General features: G+C 41.7%; 1 protein-coding gene across 1 annotated transcript in view; it reads left to right on the top strand.

The window, feature by feature from the left end:
• The window catches only part of SPON1 (spondin 1), a 269,806-nt gene that overhangs the window by 228,939 nt on the left and 23,578 nt on the right, over positions 1 to 17,289 (top strand). The gene's annotated exons all lie outside the window — the stretch shown is intronic.

Raw genomic sequence — 17,289 nt, 5'->3', positions numbered from 1 at the left:
TACAGACTCTGGCTTAGCTGGATCTCTGGGGTAGAGAGAGCTCCAGAAACAGGGGAGCGAGCATGAAGAAGGCCTCTTTCCATGTCTCTGTGGTGTGAGCTTGCCACAAAAAAGGTCATTGCCAAGCTATGTTCTCCCTTGATGGTTGCAATCACAATGGTGGCACAGAGAAGGAGATGGCCTCTCTTTCTATTTCAGCTCCCTGCCCACTCGTGGGTATCTGTGGGGTGTTTTCAGCATCTTTTCCTACTTAAAGCGCAAGTGTTGGCAAAGATGTTGCTCTTCTTGGCTGCTTTCCCACTCACTTCTCTTCTCTGGAGGCAACTCCAGTGGCTACAGTGAGAGTGGGAGACAGCATGCAGATGGATGGGCCGGGAGTCTTCAAAGAGGTTCTGCCAGCTGCTTTTTATCAGCTCTCTTGCAGCAGAAAGAATTCCCCATTGTGTAGTTGGAGAATTAGCCTCTTTCTCTAAACCGTTGGCCCTTTTCCCACCCACCCACCTTGTGTGATCCATGCCGCTTCTTCCTATGGCCCACACAAGTAAAGAGAAGGGGAGGTTTCTTCTGCAGAACTGCTCCCGGTGACCAAGCTGACAACTTGGTTTTTCTGCTCCCTGATGCCAGTAAATAAAATAAACACCAGGAAAGCACCTTAATGCTGCAAGCCAAGTCAGGCATGCACTTGCTCAGTGAATCTGAGCACATTAGGTACTGCTCTGTAGCCGTCTGAATAGTCTTTGTTGTTGTTGTTATAAAATAGATGCTTAGGCATAAATGCAGTTTGATCAACATCAAAAGAGAAAGAAAACAAACATTGTGGACCATGCCCCCTTCTCTCTCTCTCTCTTTCTCTATTTGAATGATGTTCTACTGTAAATTATATGAAGAAAGCTGGCATTTTTGTGCAGCAGGACCTGTGGGGAAAATAGAATTAACAGGAAAGTAAATGAGCCGTTTCTGAGTAAAGGGACTGCCTCTCAGTGAATCCCCTGTGCTGTTCTGCAGGCGACTCTGCATGTTATTGGTCCAGAAATAACATTGCCACCTCTTGTAATTTTAACACACAGTTTGCCATGGCTGATGCTGTGATTCTTAACTCCCAAGTTGCTGGAGTTTATAATAACATCCAGGGTTTACTGGCTTCATTAAATAGTTTAAAGGGTGTATTTGTAACTTGCAACAGTTATAAAAGGAAAACAGGACCCAAGCTAGCTCTGGGGACTGAGGTTATATAAAGAGAGGTCATAAGAATCAAACTGTTACATAGCTTTCAATTGCCACATGATAGCGAAGCCAGTCTCACTACAGGGGAAAAAAGGGTACTTGAATCCTGATATTTTGATGCTCCACTGATATTTTGTGCAGTCCTGAAAATAATGCTTAATACTTCCATGGCAATGATACTCTGTGACTTGAGCTTTGAGTAGGAGAGGAGCAGCTGAACTGTGGTCCTGCAGATGTTGCTGATCTACAACTCCCATTATCCCTGGTCATTGACCATAATAGGTAGGAATTATGGGAGTTGTAGTTCATCAATATCTGAACAGTTGCAGGTTAACCACCCCTAATATAAAACAAACCTAGACAGCATCTTAAAAAGCAGCGACATCACCTTGCCGACAAAGGCCCATATAGTGAAAGCTATGGTTTCCCCAGTAGTGATGTATGGAAGTGAGAGCTGAACCATAAAGAAGGCTGATCACCGAAGAACTGATGCTTTTGAATTATGGTGTTGGAGGAGACTCTTGAGAGTCCCATGGACTTCAAGAAGATCAAACCTATCCATTCTTAAGGAAATCAGCCCTGAGTGCTCACTGGAGGGACAGATCGTGAAGCTGAGGCTCCAATACTTTGGCCACCTCATGAGAAGAGAAGACTCCCTGGAAACGACCCTAATATTGGGAAAGATGGAGGGCACAAGGAGAAGGGGACGACAGAGGATGAGATGGTTGGACAGTGTTCTCGAAGCTACCAGCGTGAGTTTGACCAAGCTACGGGAGGCAGTGGAAGACAGGAGTGTCTGAAGTGCTCTGGTCCATGGGGTCACGAAGAGTCAAACACGACTAAATGACTAAACAACAACAACAATATAAAACAGTGGACAGAGGTGATCAGTGGACAATGTTGGATGCTACATTGACTTCAGAAAAGAAGATGAACTATTTTGGGTTTTTTATGTTGTTGGGCTTATTTTCTGAGCAGATCCAACATGAGAAGTGAGCCCTGTAACAATGAATGTAATGAACTCAAGTTTAAAATGCAAGGTGCAAGCTTTTGAGTCTCCCTATTCTCTTCATGCTCACAGGATAAACAGAAAGCCCTCAATGTTTATCTGTTTTCTCCATGCCTGTAGAATGTAAGATGAGTTGGGGTAGACATTAAATGAGATTACCATTAGGCCATGCAGTTAAGTGTTCAAGTTACTCAAAGTCCCCACCAGGGACAGAGCAGTAAATGAAAAGCTTGGGAACACATAAGTATCCAGATAATTCACTGACAACCTTAAATTCTACTGTGTTTGCTGACTGCGATTCTCTACTAGATCTATACTAAACCTGCATTAATCAGCACTGACAAAGGAAGATTCAAATCAATGAGCTTCACAGTTTTGATAAATGAAAGGATTTAGATAAATATTAATGAAATCCCCAATGCATCAACCCCAGGGATCTAGCAACAAGTCTAAGTCAGTATTGTCAATTAGTTTTCCAAGAACATCCTTATTAACAATGCATCAAGGCATTTTCTAGTAATGCATCGAGTTCCCAATGCATACAAAGTTGAATTAACACAAGGGTATCTAAGCTGTTTAATTTTATAAGAAAAATAACCTCTATTTTCACCTGTTTGCATTGTAATTTTTTATTTCTCCAAATTAAAATATCAGGAATAGGAGGATATTTGTTAGCATTCTCCTCTTAAGATATAAAAAGTCATGCTTGTTTTTTTTCTAAACTGTAACCCTAGTAGGACATAAAGTGGGCAGTTTTATGTTTAGACTTAGATGCTCTGTTAATTGGACTGCTCATCTCACCTTTTCTATTACAACATGGGGATTAGGGATGTCTTGGTGTTCAGTCATCAATATTTTGCACTTCACAGTACCAGTTTCTGAAAATGTAAATCATGACTGAACAAATTGGCATTGGAATTGTTGTTTTGCTCAATTAATCATGTCCTTCATCTATCCAGCTGAGAAGTACAATTAGGGAAAATATGTATTTTGAACACACAAACTTCAAAGAGTATGCTCTGAATGTGGCGAATAACTAGAGTTTTGAATTGTAAGATGCAGACTTATTCTGAACTCTAATTAATACTTATGTTCTCATTTTAATTTTTATTTGTTATCTCCTTCAAAATAGAAATGAAACCTGGTATATTATAGTCCTTTAATGAAGTATCCACTGTATATCATTAGCATTTTATTATACTAATTTCTTTTTAAAAGTATTCCCTTTCATAATTTGAAAATGAAATCATGCATACGTAATTTCACCTATGATCAACAGGCATCACCCAAAAGTTACATAATAATGCAACAAATCTCTCCCCCAGAGAGCTGTCACTGACCTTGTTGACCAGAAATATCTTTTAGCTTCTCTACTATTAAGAAACCCAGTGCTATTTTTCTAGAAAAAGAGGTGCCAGAACTCACCATGAACACTTCCCTTGTTCTCTTATAATGACAATGGCACCCACCTGAGAGGTGCTGGAACTGAGTTCTGCCAAGTCCCAGCTGGAAAAAAGCCCCGAAGAAACCCACTGTTCACATCTGCTTCACCTAGGTCAGCTGGGCCCTATAGATTTTCCACATGAAGAGAGGAGGGGAGCTGCCACCACAAGGCCCACTGCCCCCCTTTATCATGTAGCATTACTTCTGAGTAATGCTCAGCCAGCGACACAAAGTCAGTTGTACATGAATTCAAATGGTGACCACAAGCTTGAGATGGTAGACCATTTTGTCTACATGGGTTTCAACCTTAACCTGCAATCTCTCCATCATTACTTGAGCTAGATAAGAGTATTGGTAAGGCAGCTATGGCAATGGCTCACCTCTCCAAAAGGGTATGGGAGAATGTGATGCTAACAATGAATACCAAGATGAAGGTCTACCAAGCTTGTGTGTTGAACATGCTGCTTTGTGTGTTCAGACTCAGAGACCTCCCCACTAAATAAACATGCATTTGACTCAAATTTTAGTTTTGGTTTTTGGCAGAATTTAGGCCACAACTTTATTGATTACAGAAAAGTGAGTGGTTGCATGGTCTCTGGTTTGACTAGCCCCCTGCACCCTTGCAGGCAGCGCTGACCCAGGGCACCAGCATAGGTCAGCCAAGGGTTAACACCAGAGGTAGGTGAAAAGCCCGGGAACAGACTCTGTTCACTCCCCAGATGCTCCCCTGGACTCAGGCAAGGGCACAACCCCCTCTTGGAGGTTGACCAAACCAAGTTGAGTCCCTGGATTCCTCTAACGGAATACCCTTCACATAGGGATGGCGAAACCGTTCTCCCATCCCTATCACCTGAACCAGTGCTTATCCACAACCCTACAAGTTGTGACGATTTGCTACCCGGTGGGTGAAAACCCAAATGGCAACTGCCAATCAGCCAAGCGGGGAAAATTCCTGCCATGCCCCTGTCCCAACGACGGACGACACTCGACGGCATAGCAAGGTCAAACACAAAATGCCCTAAAAGTAGGGAGAGGTGGGTGGGTGTTCTGATGCATGAGCCTCTCTTACTTAACCACTACACCACACTGGCTCTCTAGTTTTAGGTGATCATGTTAAAAGAAGAAAAGCTTTTAGTGCTGGCTTGTTGCTGGCTACTAGCTAGCATGGCCCTGCCTCCACAGTCAGAGGCAGCCATGCTTCTGAATACCAGTTGCTGGAAGCCACAGGAGGGGAGAGAGCTCTTGTGCTCAGCTTCTGTTCGCAGGTTTTCTACAAACATCTGGTTGCCACTGTGAGAAGAGGATGCTGGACTAGATGGGCCATTGGCCTGATCAGCAGGTTCTTCTTAGGTTCTTGTTCAAGGAGTTGATTTTGCTGTTGGGCTTCTGCTGCATTCATTGCACCTGTTGTGTTATATTTTGGCTGTGCTGGCTTTGAGCAGAGTTTTATTATGTTTTGAAATGTTTAACTGTTGTTGTTTTTTGCTGATAGTATTATGGTTTTCACAATTATTGCACACTGTTTTGGATGCCACTGCTAAGCAAGAGAACGTAGTATTTTGTTTAGGTTTTCTAAAAAAGAAATTAACGCAATAAAAATCCATCCTTTTGATCTATGCTCCTTCCCCCTCCAAGTTTTACTATGGATACTGTACTTCTTTGTTAAGAGCCCAGTGCTGTCAAACTAGTCTGAATGCACTAACATTTTGCAAAAAAGAAAAGTGCATGGCATGGCAGTAAGGAAATATTTTCTCAATTTGGGAATTATAGAAAAGAAAGAAGACAAGACAGTCCCTTGTCTCTATGGCAACAGGCTAGTGTGCCTAGCTCAGCTGTTTTTCTCCTTTTAAAAATCATTTTATAACCAGTGTATGTCTAGCATAGAAGCATCTCTTTCATGTTGTCAAGAATAGAAGAGTGTGAAACAGTGATACATAATGAAAAACACACCTAAAGAATTAAAAGGGAGAGAAAGGAAAACTTATGTACCATAACTTGCGACTACAAAAGCCAACTTTGTGAACCTTGTGTTTTACTAAAAAGGTGGTTGTTGAATGACATGGTTCCCTACTTAAGCTAGGTATGAACGGATTTCCCCAGCTCCATTTCATTATTCTTTGGCAGGTTGGCTCTCTTCATTTTGCTCTGTCTGTCTTCCAGCTTTAATTAATTTCAGAACTGGCACACAAGCAGTTTGCCTCCATTTGTTGACGTTAATTGATTGTTGCATTAGAGTGCCATGTCGGCTTGTAGTATTGAGGTTGGGTGGACAAGCTGAGGACGACTCTGACTGTGTCCACCTGGGCTTTTGATATAGCATTATCCAGCACAGGCTCAGGGGTCGAGGAGGAGGAAGTGCCCCATGGAAGGTTGGCTTAGCCAGGAGAACTGGATAGAGGGACACTTCTAAACAAACCACAAGTTGTAAACCAAGAACAAATCTGGAGTGAAGCAAACCATGAGCCAGGGTAAAGATGACAAGCTAAAACAAACCATACATTAGCTCAGAAAAGCATAGCAGCATCAGGCTGGGAAAAGGAGCCATCAGCCACAATATCCTCTCCAGGAGCATACATGCTTGCACATTCATGCTAATATCTGGTTTGTCTTAGCATTATGTACCAACTGTGTTGGGAGTTTATGAGGTTTTATATTCTATATCTCCACCTGGCCCCAAGTGATGGGTGGGTTAGAAATATGATATCGCCTGGAGAGGAAACTTGCTCATTCAAGGTACTTAATGTTGTAATTGGGTCATTGGCCACATTTATATATATAAGAAAAACTTATTGGATTCCCACTAGAAAAGGTAAATCTGGATTAAATGTGGGAAAACTATGGGTTGGCATTTAAATGCCAATTATGTGTGGAAGCTGTGGAAGTTATTGTTTTAAGAACCATGAATAATGTTCAGAAATTAAATTCATGGGCAGCAGTATGAATCTGTTTTGTTCTTTATTTGTTCAGATGGTACATCCGTCAACAGTAAAATAAATAAAAAGGAGATTCCATCACAAAAGATTAAGGAAGATTGTGTTACATGCCAAGAGAAAGGGGGGAAATCATATCTGTTATAGGTTTCCACAGCAAAGATGAAGTTGGCTTCATGTGATTAAATTTCTATTTAAAATGCAATGTCAATAAGGAGGAAAAATGATCACAATTACACACTGAAGGCTATATTAGATTTCTCACTTGAATGTTTAACTCCCAACCATGCCAACATCCTGCACGATATGAACTTGATTCAATTGACTATTGAAAGCAATGGCCAGCTGATTGTAAAACAAAGTTTTAATTGTACCAACCTGTCTTTATTTTCTTTCCTCCTCTGTCACATTTATGGCTGCAGTTTCGAGGTTGTTTTCAGACCATCTGTTGCCCATCCTTTGGCCAAAACATCCTTCAGTCTGGTTCCTACTAATGTGTGCACTTTCTCCATCTGATTTCTTTAGAAATCTGTTTGCGATTCTGTCAGCACTTATGTAAATGCTTGTAAAGCAAGTAGTGCAAAATGTAATGGAACTTGCTAAGATTTAAATTAGTTTCCTGTTCTACATCCAGCTCTCAGTCAGGTAAAAACCCATGCATGTTAGAAGTTCTGAAAGGCTTTGAAAAAGTACTTGATGCTGAAAGAGGTGAGGTGTTTTAAGTCTTAATAAAGGCGCCATGATGTCTGACATCTTTTGAGATTACACAGGGAGTGAAAATACAATTGCAGGCTTGTCGCTGCTTATAAAATAGATTGTCCTTCAGATGGAAGGATGCTATATTGTTCTGGCAAAAGCTTCAGGGCTGGCTTCTGCTATCTCTTACTTTTCAGATATTATAGACAGTTGTACAGCTCTAAAGAAAATAAAGTTAGGACTCTTCTCAACCAGGCACACTAAGTGTTTTTATTTAAGAAATTGAGATGTGTGGGCTGGTTCACCTCAGGGGTGGAGCTACCTGCCCCGGTACCCGGAGCAGCGTGGGGGCAGGGCTAGCCAGCCCTTAGGGGTGGGGCTAGCCGCCCGCATGGCAAGCGTGGGGGAGGGACCGCTAGGGCAGCATTGTCCCTAGTGGCCCACTGTCCATGCAGTGGGTGTCTGGGGGTGCCATCCATGCAATGAGCGTGGGGTGAGGTTGGCGGTGGAGCGATGATGTCACCCACCCTCATGGCTGACACCCGGTGTGAACTGCACCCCCGCACCCGCCTTTCTCCGCCAGTGGTTCACCTGTACCAGTATTTTCATAATCCCATTGACAGCGTGGTCCACCTTGCTCTCAGTCTCTTTTTGTTGGTTGAGATGACTATGATCAAGTGTCAACATGTAGTACAAAATTGTGTGGGACTCCTTTCTGCTACTGCTGTCTTAAATGACTTCTTGAGCTCCCTCTCTTAATACGCTTTTTGATATGTTCCGGTAGCAACAAGATTTTAGAACACTTAGACTTTGGATTCAGTTTTGGGGCCCCTTTGCTTTCTCTTTTTTCCTGTTGAAGGGCGGGGGGGGGGGGACTTCTGCTCCTGAGATGTAGCGAATAAACTGTTGGGCAGGGGGCAGAGGGGTGGTCACTGTAAAACTTGACAAATCAAGATTACTGTGCAAGATCTACTTCAGTTCCCAGAACAGCCCTTGTAATAGCAATAAATGAATAAATAAAATCAGCACACTAGTCTATTAGCACAGAATGGCTCTTTTGCTTAATTAGCATGGCTGCAATTAGTCATGCACTTGGCTAAGTAGCATTCGCTCCAGGTGAGTGACGATCCCTCCTGACAACCACTACAACCTTGGAGTATGGTGTGTGAGTAAAGAGCCTAAGCTGGAAGGAGTGTCACAGTGCCCTGGGAAGTGCAGATAGCAGCACTTGAGGGCACACCAAGCCCTCTCTGTTCAGCAGACGCCTTTATGATAGCACTGGAGTATACTTTCCCAGGCACCCGGGGGGTAAGATAAACAGAAAACAGAAGAAACTGCAAACAGTGGATGGAAGTGGAATTAGTTGTAAACGCATGTGTGTGTTATTAGCTTCATTGTGATGCATGCAATAGAGTCAAGTAGACAGGTGTCACACTGGGTGTATTGCCATCAAATTTCTCCCAGGCCAAGCTCAGAAAAGAATGTTTAGGGCTTGTAAAAGTCAATTTCAAATGACTTTAATCAAAGCCGGAGAAGGAGGAGCAGCTGGCATGGTGAAGTAGTCCTGCACTTCTGCCCTCCTTACAGCAGCGTCATTGACGTTCATGGGGACTGTGTTGAAGTGGCAGCAAGGTTGGGATTTCAGAGGTGCCTTAACAGAGCCAATCCAACACTCACACTAGTGCACCTGCACAGCCCTGATCTTGAAGCTGTCATCTCCTGCCCTAGACCACCCTGATTTATGGCATCGACACTGCTGTTGGGAGGGCAGTGGCGCAGCGCTATTCCACTGTACTTGGGAGAAGCCTTACTTAGGAAGAAAATAATCAACGCTTCATGTTGTGCCTGAGCCCTTCATGTGATCTATAACTTATGAGCCCCGGCTGCTAAATGGTGCAAACTTCACCGTGAATCCAGAGCGCTTATGATTACAGCTCACTTTACCTTTGATGTCTGGATTACTATCAGGAAAATCGAATGGTCCCTGAGACGTAGGTTCGCCTTGCTATATAAAGTGTATAAAACAAGCCCAGCGAATGCTTGTGACGTGCACTATTTTTTTGCTTTACCAGTTAGCCTTGAATGCAGCCTAGGGTGGGCCTGCAAATCCCTCCCACTCAGCGTGATTGAAATCTGAAATGGCATCCCGGGATGTCTGGCAGTGTGTTTTCCTTTGTGCATTATAAATTATGTGGGGGAATGAAAAGCTCTGTTCATGCTGGCAGAAGAATTCCACCACTTTAACTCTTTCCTTGACCTCTGCCTTACAGCCAGGAAGGAAAGATGGACGGAGAAAAATTATTTATTGCTACAGCTCCCAAGTCTTACATTTCTATTGTTGGAGAGGTGCAGCAGGCCAGGAGAGAGTCACATGCTAATAGACTTTTCACATATCCCTAGGATTAGCTCAGGGGAAATTGCCTGACCTGTCTGTACCTCCATAAAATAGAGAGCCTTAGCTAAAAGGCACTATATTTTTGTTGACTGAATGTGAGGTTGGAAGACCTCTATATATAATACTGGCATTCAGTAAGATTACTTTGAGTGCAAAATATAAGCCCTTTCTTGTATTTTGTGGTCATCACATTCAATACTCCTCATCCCAAACTCCCCATTTTCCTTCACATTCTCTGTCAAATGCAAAGCGAGCAATTGCTCCCTGTCTGTGTATCCGTGGTGCTGACTTACAAAGCTTTGATTCTACCACAGACTTTTTTATTTTCCTTCTCCCAGGTTGAGAGGACCCAAAGTCATCAATGTGCAGGGATTTTTTAAAATATGAAATGGAAACATGGGAGAAATGCCTGCACACATTCTCATAGAAGAGCCTGGGAAAGTCCCATAAGCATGTAGTTCTAGATTCTATCTCTCTGATATTTATAATTGATAAAATTGGTGCAGCAAAAATGTTGTTGTTGTTGTTTAGTCATTTAGTCGTGTCCGACTCTTCGTGACCCCATGGACCAGAGCACGCCAGACACTCCTGTCTTCCACTGCCTCCCGCAGTCTGGTCAAACTCATGCTGGTAGCTTCGAGAACACTGTCCAACCATCTCGTCCTCTGTTGTTCCCTTCTCCTTGTGCCCTCCATTTTTCCCAACATCAGGGTCTTTTCCAGGGAGTCTTCTCATCTCATGAGGTGGCCAAAGTATTGGAGCCTCAGCTTCAGGATCTGTCCTTCCAGTGAGCACTCAAGGCTGATTTCCTTAAGAATGGATAGGTTTGATCTTCTCTTTGTCCATGGAGTTTTCTTGGCAGGGATACTGGAGTGGCTTGCCGGTTCCTGCTCCAGGTGGATCATATTTGGTCAAAACTCTCCACTATGACCTGCCCATCTTGGGTGCCCTGCACGGCATAGTTCATAGCTTCTCTGAGTTATTCAAGCCCCTTCGCCATGGCAAGGCAGTGATCCATGAAGGGGCAGCAAAAATATTGTGTTCTAAATAACCTCACAGGGCTGTGAGAATTAAATGAGGGAAGAGGAGAACCAACTCAGTCAGATGGGTGTGGTATAAATAATAAAATTACTACTACTACTACCATGCATGCCACCTTGAACTCCTAGTAGAAAAGGCATGATACAAGTGCAATAAATAAACAAACATTGGATTTTATCAAGAGTCCAGAAATTGTGGTCCATTGACCAACTGTGGTCTGCAAGCTTCATCCAGGTGGTCCACAGTGTTTCTGTGGACTTGTAGTTGAAGATGGGAGAATGAACACCCATTAAAGATTCATATTGATTTTAATTTGTATTGCTTCTTTCATACTGTATGTTATTGTTAAAATTCTATGGAATTCAAATCATAGTACAATAAAATACAACTTATTAAAAAAGATAAGCAATAAAACATACAGCATATAGGTCAGCTCATCACAGTTGCTACAACAGGCAGAAAACAACCATTTAGTAGTCCACTAAGACACTCAGCTTTCCCCACAAGTCTTCTGAGCATGAGGTATGTGGGGACCACTGTTGTTTTATTTTGTTCTGTTAATACTGTGTATACGAATTCAGTACACTGATGAATACTTGGGAGCCCCTTAGTTGAAAGATGTAGCTCATGCTTGGTATCAGCCTATTCCCCACCTCTAAAATAGGGATAATAATCTCACAAAGAATGAAATAGATGCTGTCTTGCTTTGGCACGGTGGTCAAAGATGTATCCCATCCTTCTTGCAGCACCACTGCTCCAGCAGTAAGAGAAATGCTTGTGTAAGAGCTCTGTGGGAAATAAGAGGGGTGGTTATTAAAGAAGTGGAGTCTGTAGGAAGTCTGTCAAAACAGGCACATAATCCCGCTGGCCAAGTAAAAATGTTCAGTAAGAATGCTCAGAGCCTGAGCTTCTGTTTATTTTTTAATGGCAAGTGAGGTAGAGTTCTGTGACTCAACTTTACTTGTTTAGCCTAAGATGCCCTAGGCTTGGCTTCCCTGAGGTAGTTCAGCGTACTCTCTGTTGTGCTAAAGAGCCAGAATATTTAATCAAAGTTAGCAGCAGCCGTATGTTTAGTCATCTATATATCTAACCGATGACACCATAGCGGTTGGCCATCTGGCCGAGGGCGTCTTCTTCAGTCCCAAAATATTGTAAGATGAAATTTTAAACTGTGCAAGTCTCTTCTTGTACAACAGATATGGCATGAGCATAAGATCAGGCAACCAATCTGCTGTATAGATGATGAGCAAAATAAATACAATTAATGTTAGTGGCATACAGCTACATAGTTAAAACTCCCCGGGGCAGCCACATTTTAAGACGTGCAACTTCCTTTCCTTGAAACAACTTAAAGTGGTTGCTTTCTCTTCTTCTTTTTATTCGAAAAGACACACATCAGACTGAAATGTGTAATTCTGTCCCCGTTTTCCTTCCATCTGCCACTTTCAGAATACATAATTAATGGAAGGGTTTTTTAGTGTTAAAACCGTGGCAGCTTGATTATTCTTACTGTGAAACAGTACATTTAAATTATATTACAGGATGTGATAAGACCTTGTCTTGATGATTTTATCTTCCATCTAAAAATAACAGTGCCGTACTCGTGAAACGCAATGACATGGAGTTAGCTGATGTGAAGTGAGTTATTGCCTGGTTCTTTATATTTCTGGAGAGAAACGCACATCCGGTTGTATTAATAAATTGAATAATTTTTATCATTGAAACTGAGACGGAGTCTATTTTCTCACATTGTTACGGTTTTATTACTGGCACCAGCATAATGCAGAGAAGTGATGAGGCCAGCCTTGTAGAATAAATTGATTATGATTAGTTGGGATGAAGTCCATTACTATGTTTCCCGGTTCCCTGTGGCAAATGCCCTTTGCTGTTTCGTGATGCCAGCCCTCAATCTGTATACAGCCAGATACGCTTTTTAATGTGGCACAGATTTCATGGGATTGTGATACATTAAAAAACCATGGGGGAGCAGAGGGCAATGCCCCCATATGTGCATGAGGAGGTGGTGCCATTTTGTCTTTTTGCTTCAGGTGCAAATAAGATAACTCTCCCCATTAATGTATTAATGTAACGTAAAGAACCAATGTTTGCATGTCATGTATGTTGACTATACCATGAAACAGATTTTGATGCTTGCAAGTGTGTCAAAAAAAGTTATGCTGCTATTCTTTTATATTATTGAATTTTAGAATTGTATTTTGTTATTTTTTTGTTTGTGAGCTGCCAGGATGACACTGTTGTTGGATGTCCTAAACAAATGCTAGAATAAAAATAAAATAAATGCTTTAAATAAAAATGAAGGATCAGGGTAGGGAACTGCCACATCTCCAGAAACTGCTGGCAGAAATGGCTGCTTAGTGTTGCTTCTTAAGCAAAGCTGGTGCTGGGAAAAATTCTTGAGGTGTTTGCATGTCCAAAATCAGAAAAAGTAAATAATAATAGTACTGCTGAAAACTTGTCTCTATTGGTGATTCTTCTTTAATAGGAAGAAACATGTATAGATGATGATGACAATGATGATGATGACGATGATGATGATAATTTAGAGGGAGATGTTTTAAAAGCCTTGATAAAAGGTTGTGGTGGAGTAGCTGTGAAGGAAATCCCTTCCAAATACTCATCCAGTTGACATTCCTAGCACTGTATTTCCCCCCAATACTGGACCCAGCCATTCCCCATTTATTTCAGAAGACTATTCCAGAAAAAGCAATGTGCAAACTGCAGCGCTGTGAAGATCCTAGTGCAAACACTATTGATTTCCGCAGAGTTTGCTCCATCGCAACAATTCTAAAAACCAATCTGTGCAGCCGAAAATCCCGAACCTGCTACATCGTTCGGAAATCTTTGTATTTAGTTCAACTGGTACTCTTCCATCCATCAAAGTGAAGAGACATGTTTGTTCACGGGAAGCAACAACTGAACGCTAATGGCTTGAGACATTAGAATTAAAGTGGCTGAAACACTTCAAAGAAAAGAGCAATCTTATCATAGCTGCCAGGTGATGGATGAGATGACATCAGAAGTCTTTTCATCTGTAGCAGGTATGGTGACCTATCCATCTTGCAAGTCTTGCTGCCCAGTATTGGTCACATTTTCTCCTTGGAGGCCTCTAATGAAGACACAAACAGAATTTGAACTAAGGCTATACTAGCATGCTTGACAGGGACAAAATCCAAGTTCTGTGAAGTTTTCTTCAAAAAGCTTACAGTACGTATTTCTCAAAAAGAGAAAATATACTTGTTTGCTACAGAGAAGCACGTGGTCAGAATTTGATTACCTTCTTTGTTCTTTTTACCATGTTTGTAAAAAAAAATATAAGGGCGTAATCCAAGGTGAAGAACCATAAGAAATAGTATGAGTATCACTCCAAATGATAGAAATAGAGGCATGTTGACAAGATGACACTTGTCACAAGCTGACAGAAAGCTCCATCATGGTATAGTAGATGTCAAATCTGTGCGATTCTGCTGGTATAGCAGGGGACAACAGTGTGTGGCGAGGGCAGATGTCAATACTGGGTGCACCATAGCGAAAGCCTCTTGGTTTCCTCAACTTGCCAGCCAAAATGGTGTGACTCTGTGCCGGCCCTGAGGCTGGCAACGTTAATGTGGGATGGAAGAAGAAAAAGCCACTCCCATCTCCTGCCCCAAACACAATGAAAAGACAGGTCAATGAGAGAGAGAATGTAAACGTATAGTAAGATTTATCTGTTCAATTCTCAATACAATGTTAAAAATGGACACAAAGACTATTGTACTATATACAAAATGTTAGAAGAATTTTGAAAACTCTTAACTGTCCAGTTAGACCTATCCGCTGCAGAACAGAAGTATGTCTGAGTATACGGTTAGTCCATACATTAGACTGCTAACATTAGCATAAATTATTCTTTTCTTAAAACTGATTTTTTAAATATTTTTTAAATATTTCATTATTATTATTATTATTATTATTATTACTACTACTACTATTATTATTTTTAAATACACCACTTATATGCCAAAATCACTTTTATTATATTTTAGGACTAAATGTCTCTTTTTCAGTGATGGTGAACTTTATTAACGATTGCCTCAAATTCTACTATTAATCTCAAACTGGCCTATTCAAAAATGTTGCATGAATGCTGAATGTTTTGTTATTTCATTAACTGAATTACCATCTAAATGTGAATGGCTTATTGTAAGTTTCTTTAGTGCAGCAGTTAGTTTAATAATATACTCAATAAATATTTTAAGTCATATATATGACCACTCAAACATTTGCATACCTGTTGTCAAAATCTATCCTCCCATTTCTTAACTTTTCTTCCTCTGTGAAAGAGACTTCCATATTTCTGCGTCATTTGAAGGGCACTTGAGAATTCCTGTAGACTTTTGAACTTACCTAATCATTGTGAGATGATGTGAGATGTTGCTGGTTTCCCCCCCACCCCCCAGTAAGCATTTCACCAGCACTCTGCAACATCCCTGATACCCACACTTTCTGAAATGAAAGAAACCATGGGAGGAGTTATCCCATACTGTGGTGGACCTATCTTTTCGGGGCCCTGAAGCTTGACCTGTTCTGGCGGTCCCTTCACAACCAGCTATGAGGTCTGGGTAACCACTGTTGTCTTCTTCAATGGGCTTGTTCCATGATGGATCACCCTACATTTCCAACATCTGTGCTACTGACTCTCAAACTTTGGGGTGGATGAAATATATACAACAACAAAAATAACCAATCTGCGTCGTGCCTCTCAAATTGGCTTCCGTAGACCCAAAATTTTGAAGCAATCTGGACTAAAGTCACTTCTGAGGCCCTTCCGGGATTAGGGGCCCTGAAGCTTAAACTTCATTAGTTCCATTGTAGATCTGCCCCGATTCCATGCAGAGTGCAGACCATTAGTGAAATGTTTGATAGAATGAAAGAAAGGACACTCGCAAACATCCCTCAGCAAGGTTGCATTGAACATAGGACTAAGGAGAACACTCTATTAGCAGAAGTATTTCTGCTTGCCCAATGAACCAACCTCCCCTCCCCTCTTGTGCCATTCTGGGGGTTTCCCTGACCCTCCAGATCAGATTTGGGCAGAGTATAGGCAGGGCACGGGATGCGGGAAGGAATCACCTCGCCGGCTTTCACTGATGCAGTAAGTTAGTTGAATATGGCCCTAAGGTAGATGCAATAAAAAGCTGTATCCCCTTTAATAACTTTTGGGAAATTGTCAGCCCAGCACTGGTTCATATCTTATAATAAGTATTGTATTCATGGGAGATTTTGTAATAAAGTAGAGATTTAGCTATGATATTTCTTTTTATTTTCTCGTGGTTTTCTTGGAAGAAAGGATGCTGGATGAAAAAAGCCTTTGGTGTGATCTGTGGGGACTCTTCTCAGGCTTTGTGGTGAGCAACAGAGTTGCTGCTTTGTTCCAGGTGTCTTTCAAACTTAGAAACATATGGCAGTTCCTGTGACTCCAACATCAATAGGAGAGGTGCTGAGGAGGCAACAGAGCTCTACTCCGCTGTGCTCTCTTCATTTCACTGCTGCCAAGAATTTCTACCAAGAAATGGGAAACTGGCTCAGCATCTTAGGTCAATGGTGGGCCCTCTGCAAGGCTCTAGGCCTCAGTGGATACCCTACCATGCCAACCCTTGATGTCTACCCTACCTGTCTCCAACACCATATGGCAGAACACTTGCCACATGTCGAGAGATGGCTGCGAAGGGGTAGGAAGACATCTGATGGCATAGCTATACTCCTTCCTTGAACCCTTTTGGGCCTGGTGGTTCTTGTGAGGCTGGCAGAATCCTGCGTTGGCTTCAGATAACAGCACATTTTGCCTGACAGATAAGGCAGATGCCAGTTGTCACTGTTAGGTTTGGCAAGAACAGGATTCTACAGCAGCACAAACCCTGTGGGATCAGGCACTGCTTATGCACATGTTAATACGGAGAGATAGTTGCAATAGTTTGGTGCCTAGCAAGGATAGTTCATCTACTGGATAGTTGGTCTGCCAATCACTGAAGACCTTTGGATGTTGTTACTGAAACAACCTGATTGATTCCACATGTAACATATCCTCTACTTAAGGGAATCCTTGGCAAGACCTCAAGAATTCGGGTGTGCTGCTTATCACTATGAATGTACTTTGGCAGAAACTTGCACAATACTTGGCTACAACATTTACAAGCTAATGCTATAAATCTCACACAGGCCTGAGCATTAAAATCTAACTAATGTTACTTTTGAAAATGTTGCCAGTCTGAATGCTTTTGTTAAATCCCAGCTAAAATTGCGGTGAGAATATATGCCTTTAGAAATTACCTGCAGTTTAAACCAACATTTTGCCGCAATTTTAAACAAGCCATCCTTTTGTCTCCTTTGCAAGTGACTTAAAGCACCCATAAAAGAATACCTGGAATGAAATAAAAGCCATTTCATTAAATGCATGTGGTTGTTTTGCTGTTGAAAAGGATATAGTAAACAAAACAGCAGCATTATCAAGCAGTTTGTCTTATCAATCTTTTATTGCTAAGTTTCAGGTACAA

This window comes from Podarcis tiliguerta (genome assembly GCF_965153285.1).
Source record: "Podarcis tiliguerta genome assembly, chromosome: 1".
In the NCBI taxonomy this organism is placed as follows: Eukaryota; Metazoa; Chordata; class Lepidosauria; order Squamata; family Lacertidae; genus Podarcis; species Podarcis tiliguerta.
The sequence above is the reverse complement of the archived record's forward strand: the minus strand, read 5'-3'. Positions and strand labels throughout refer to the sequence as shown.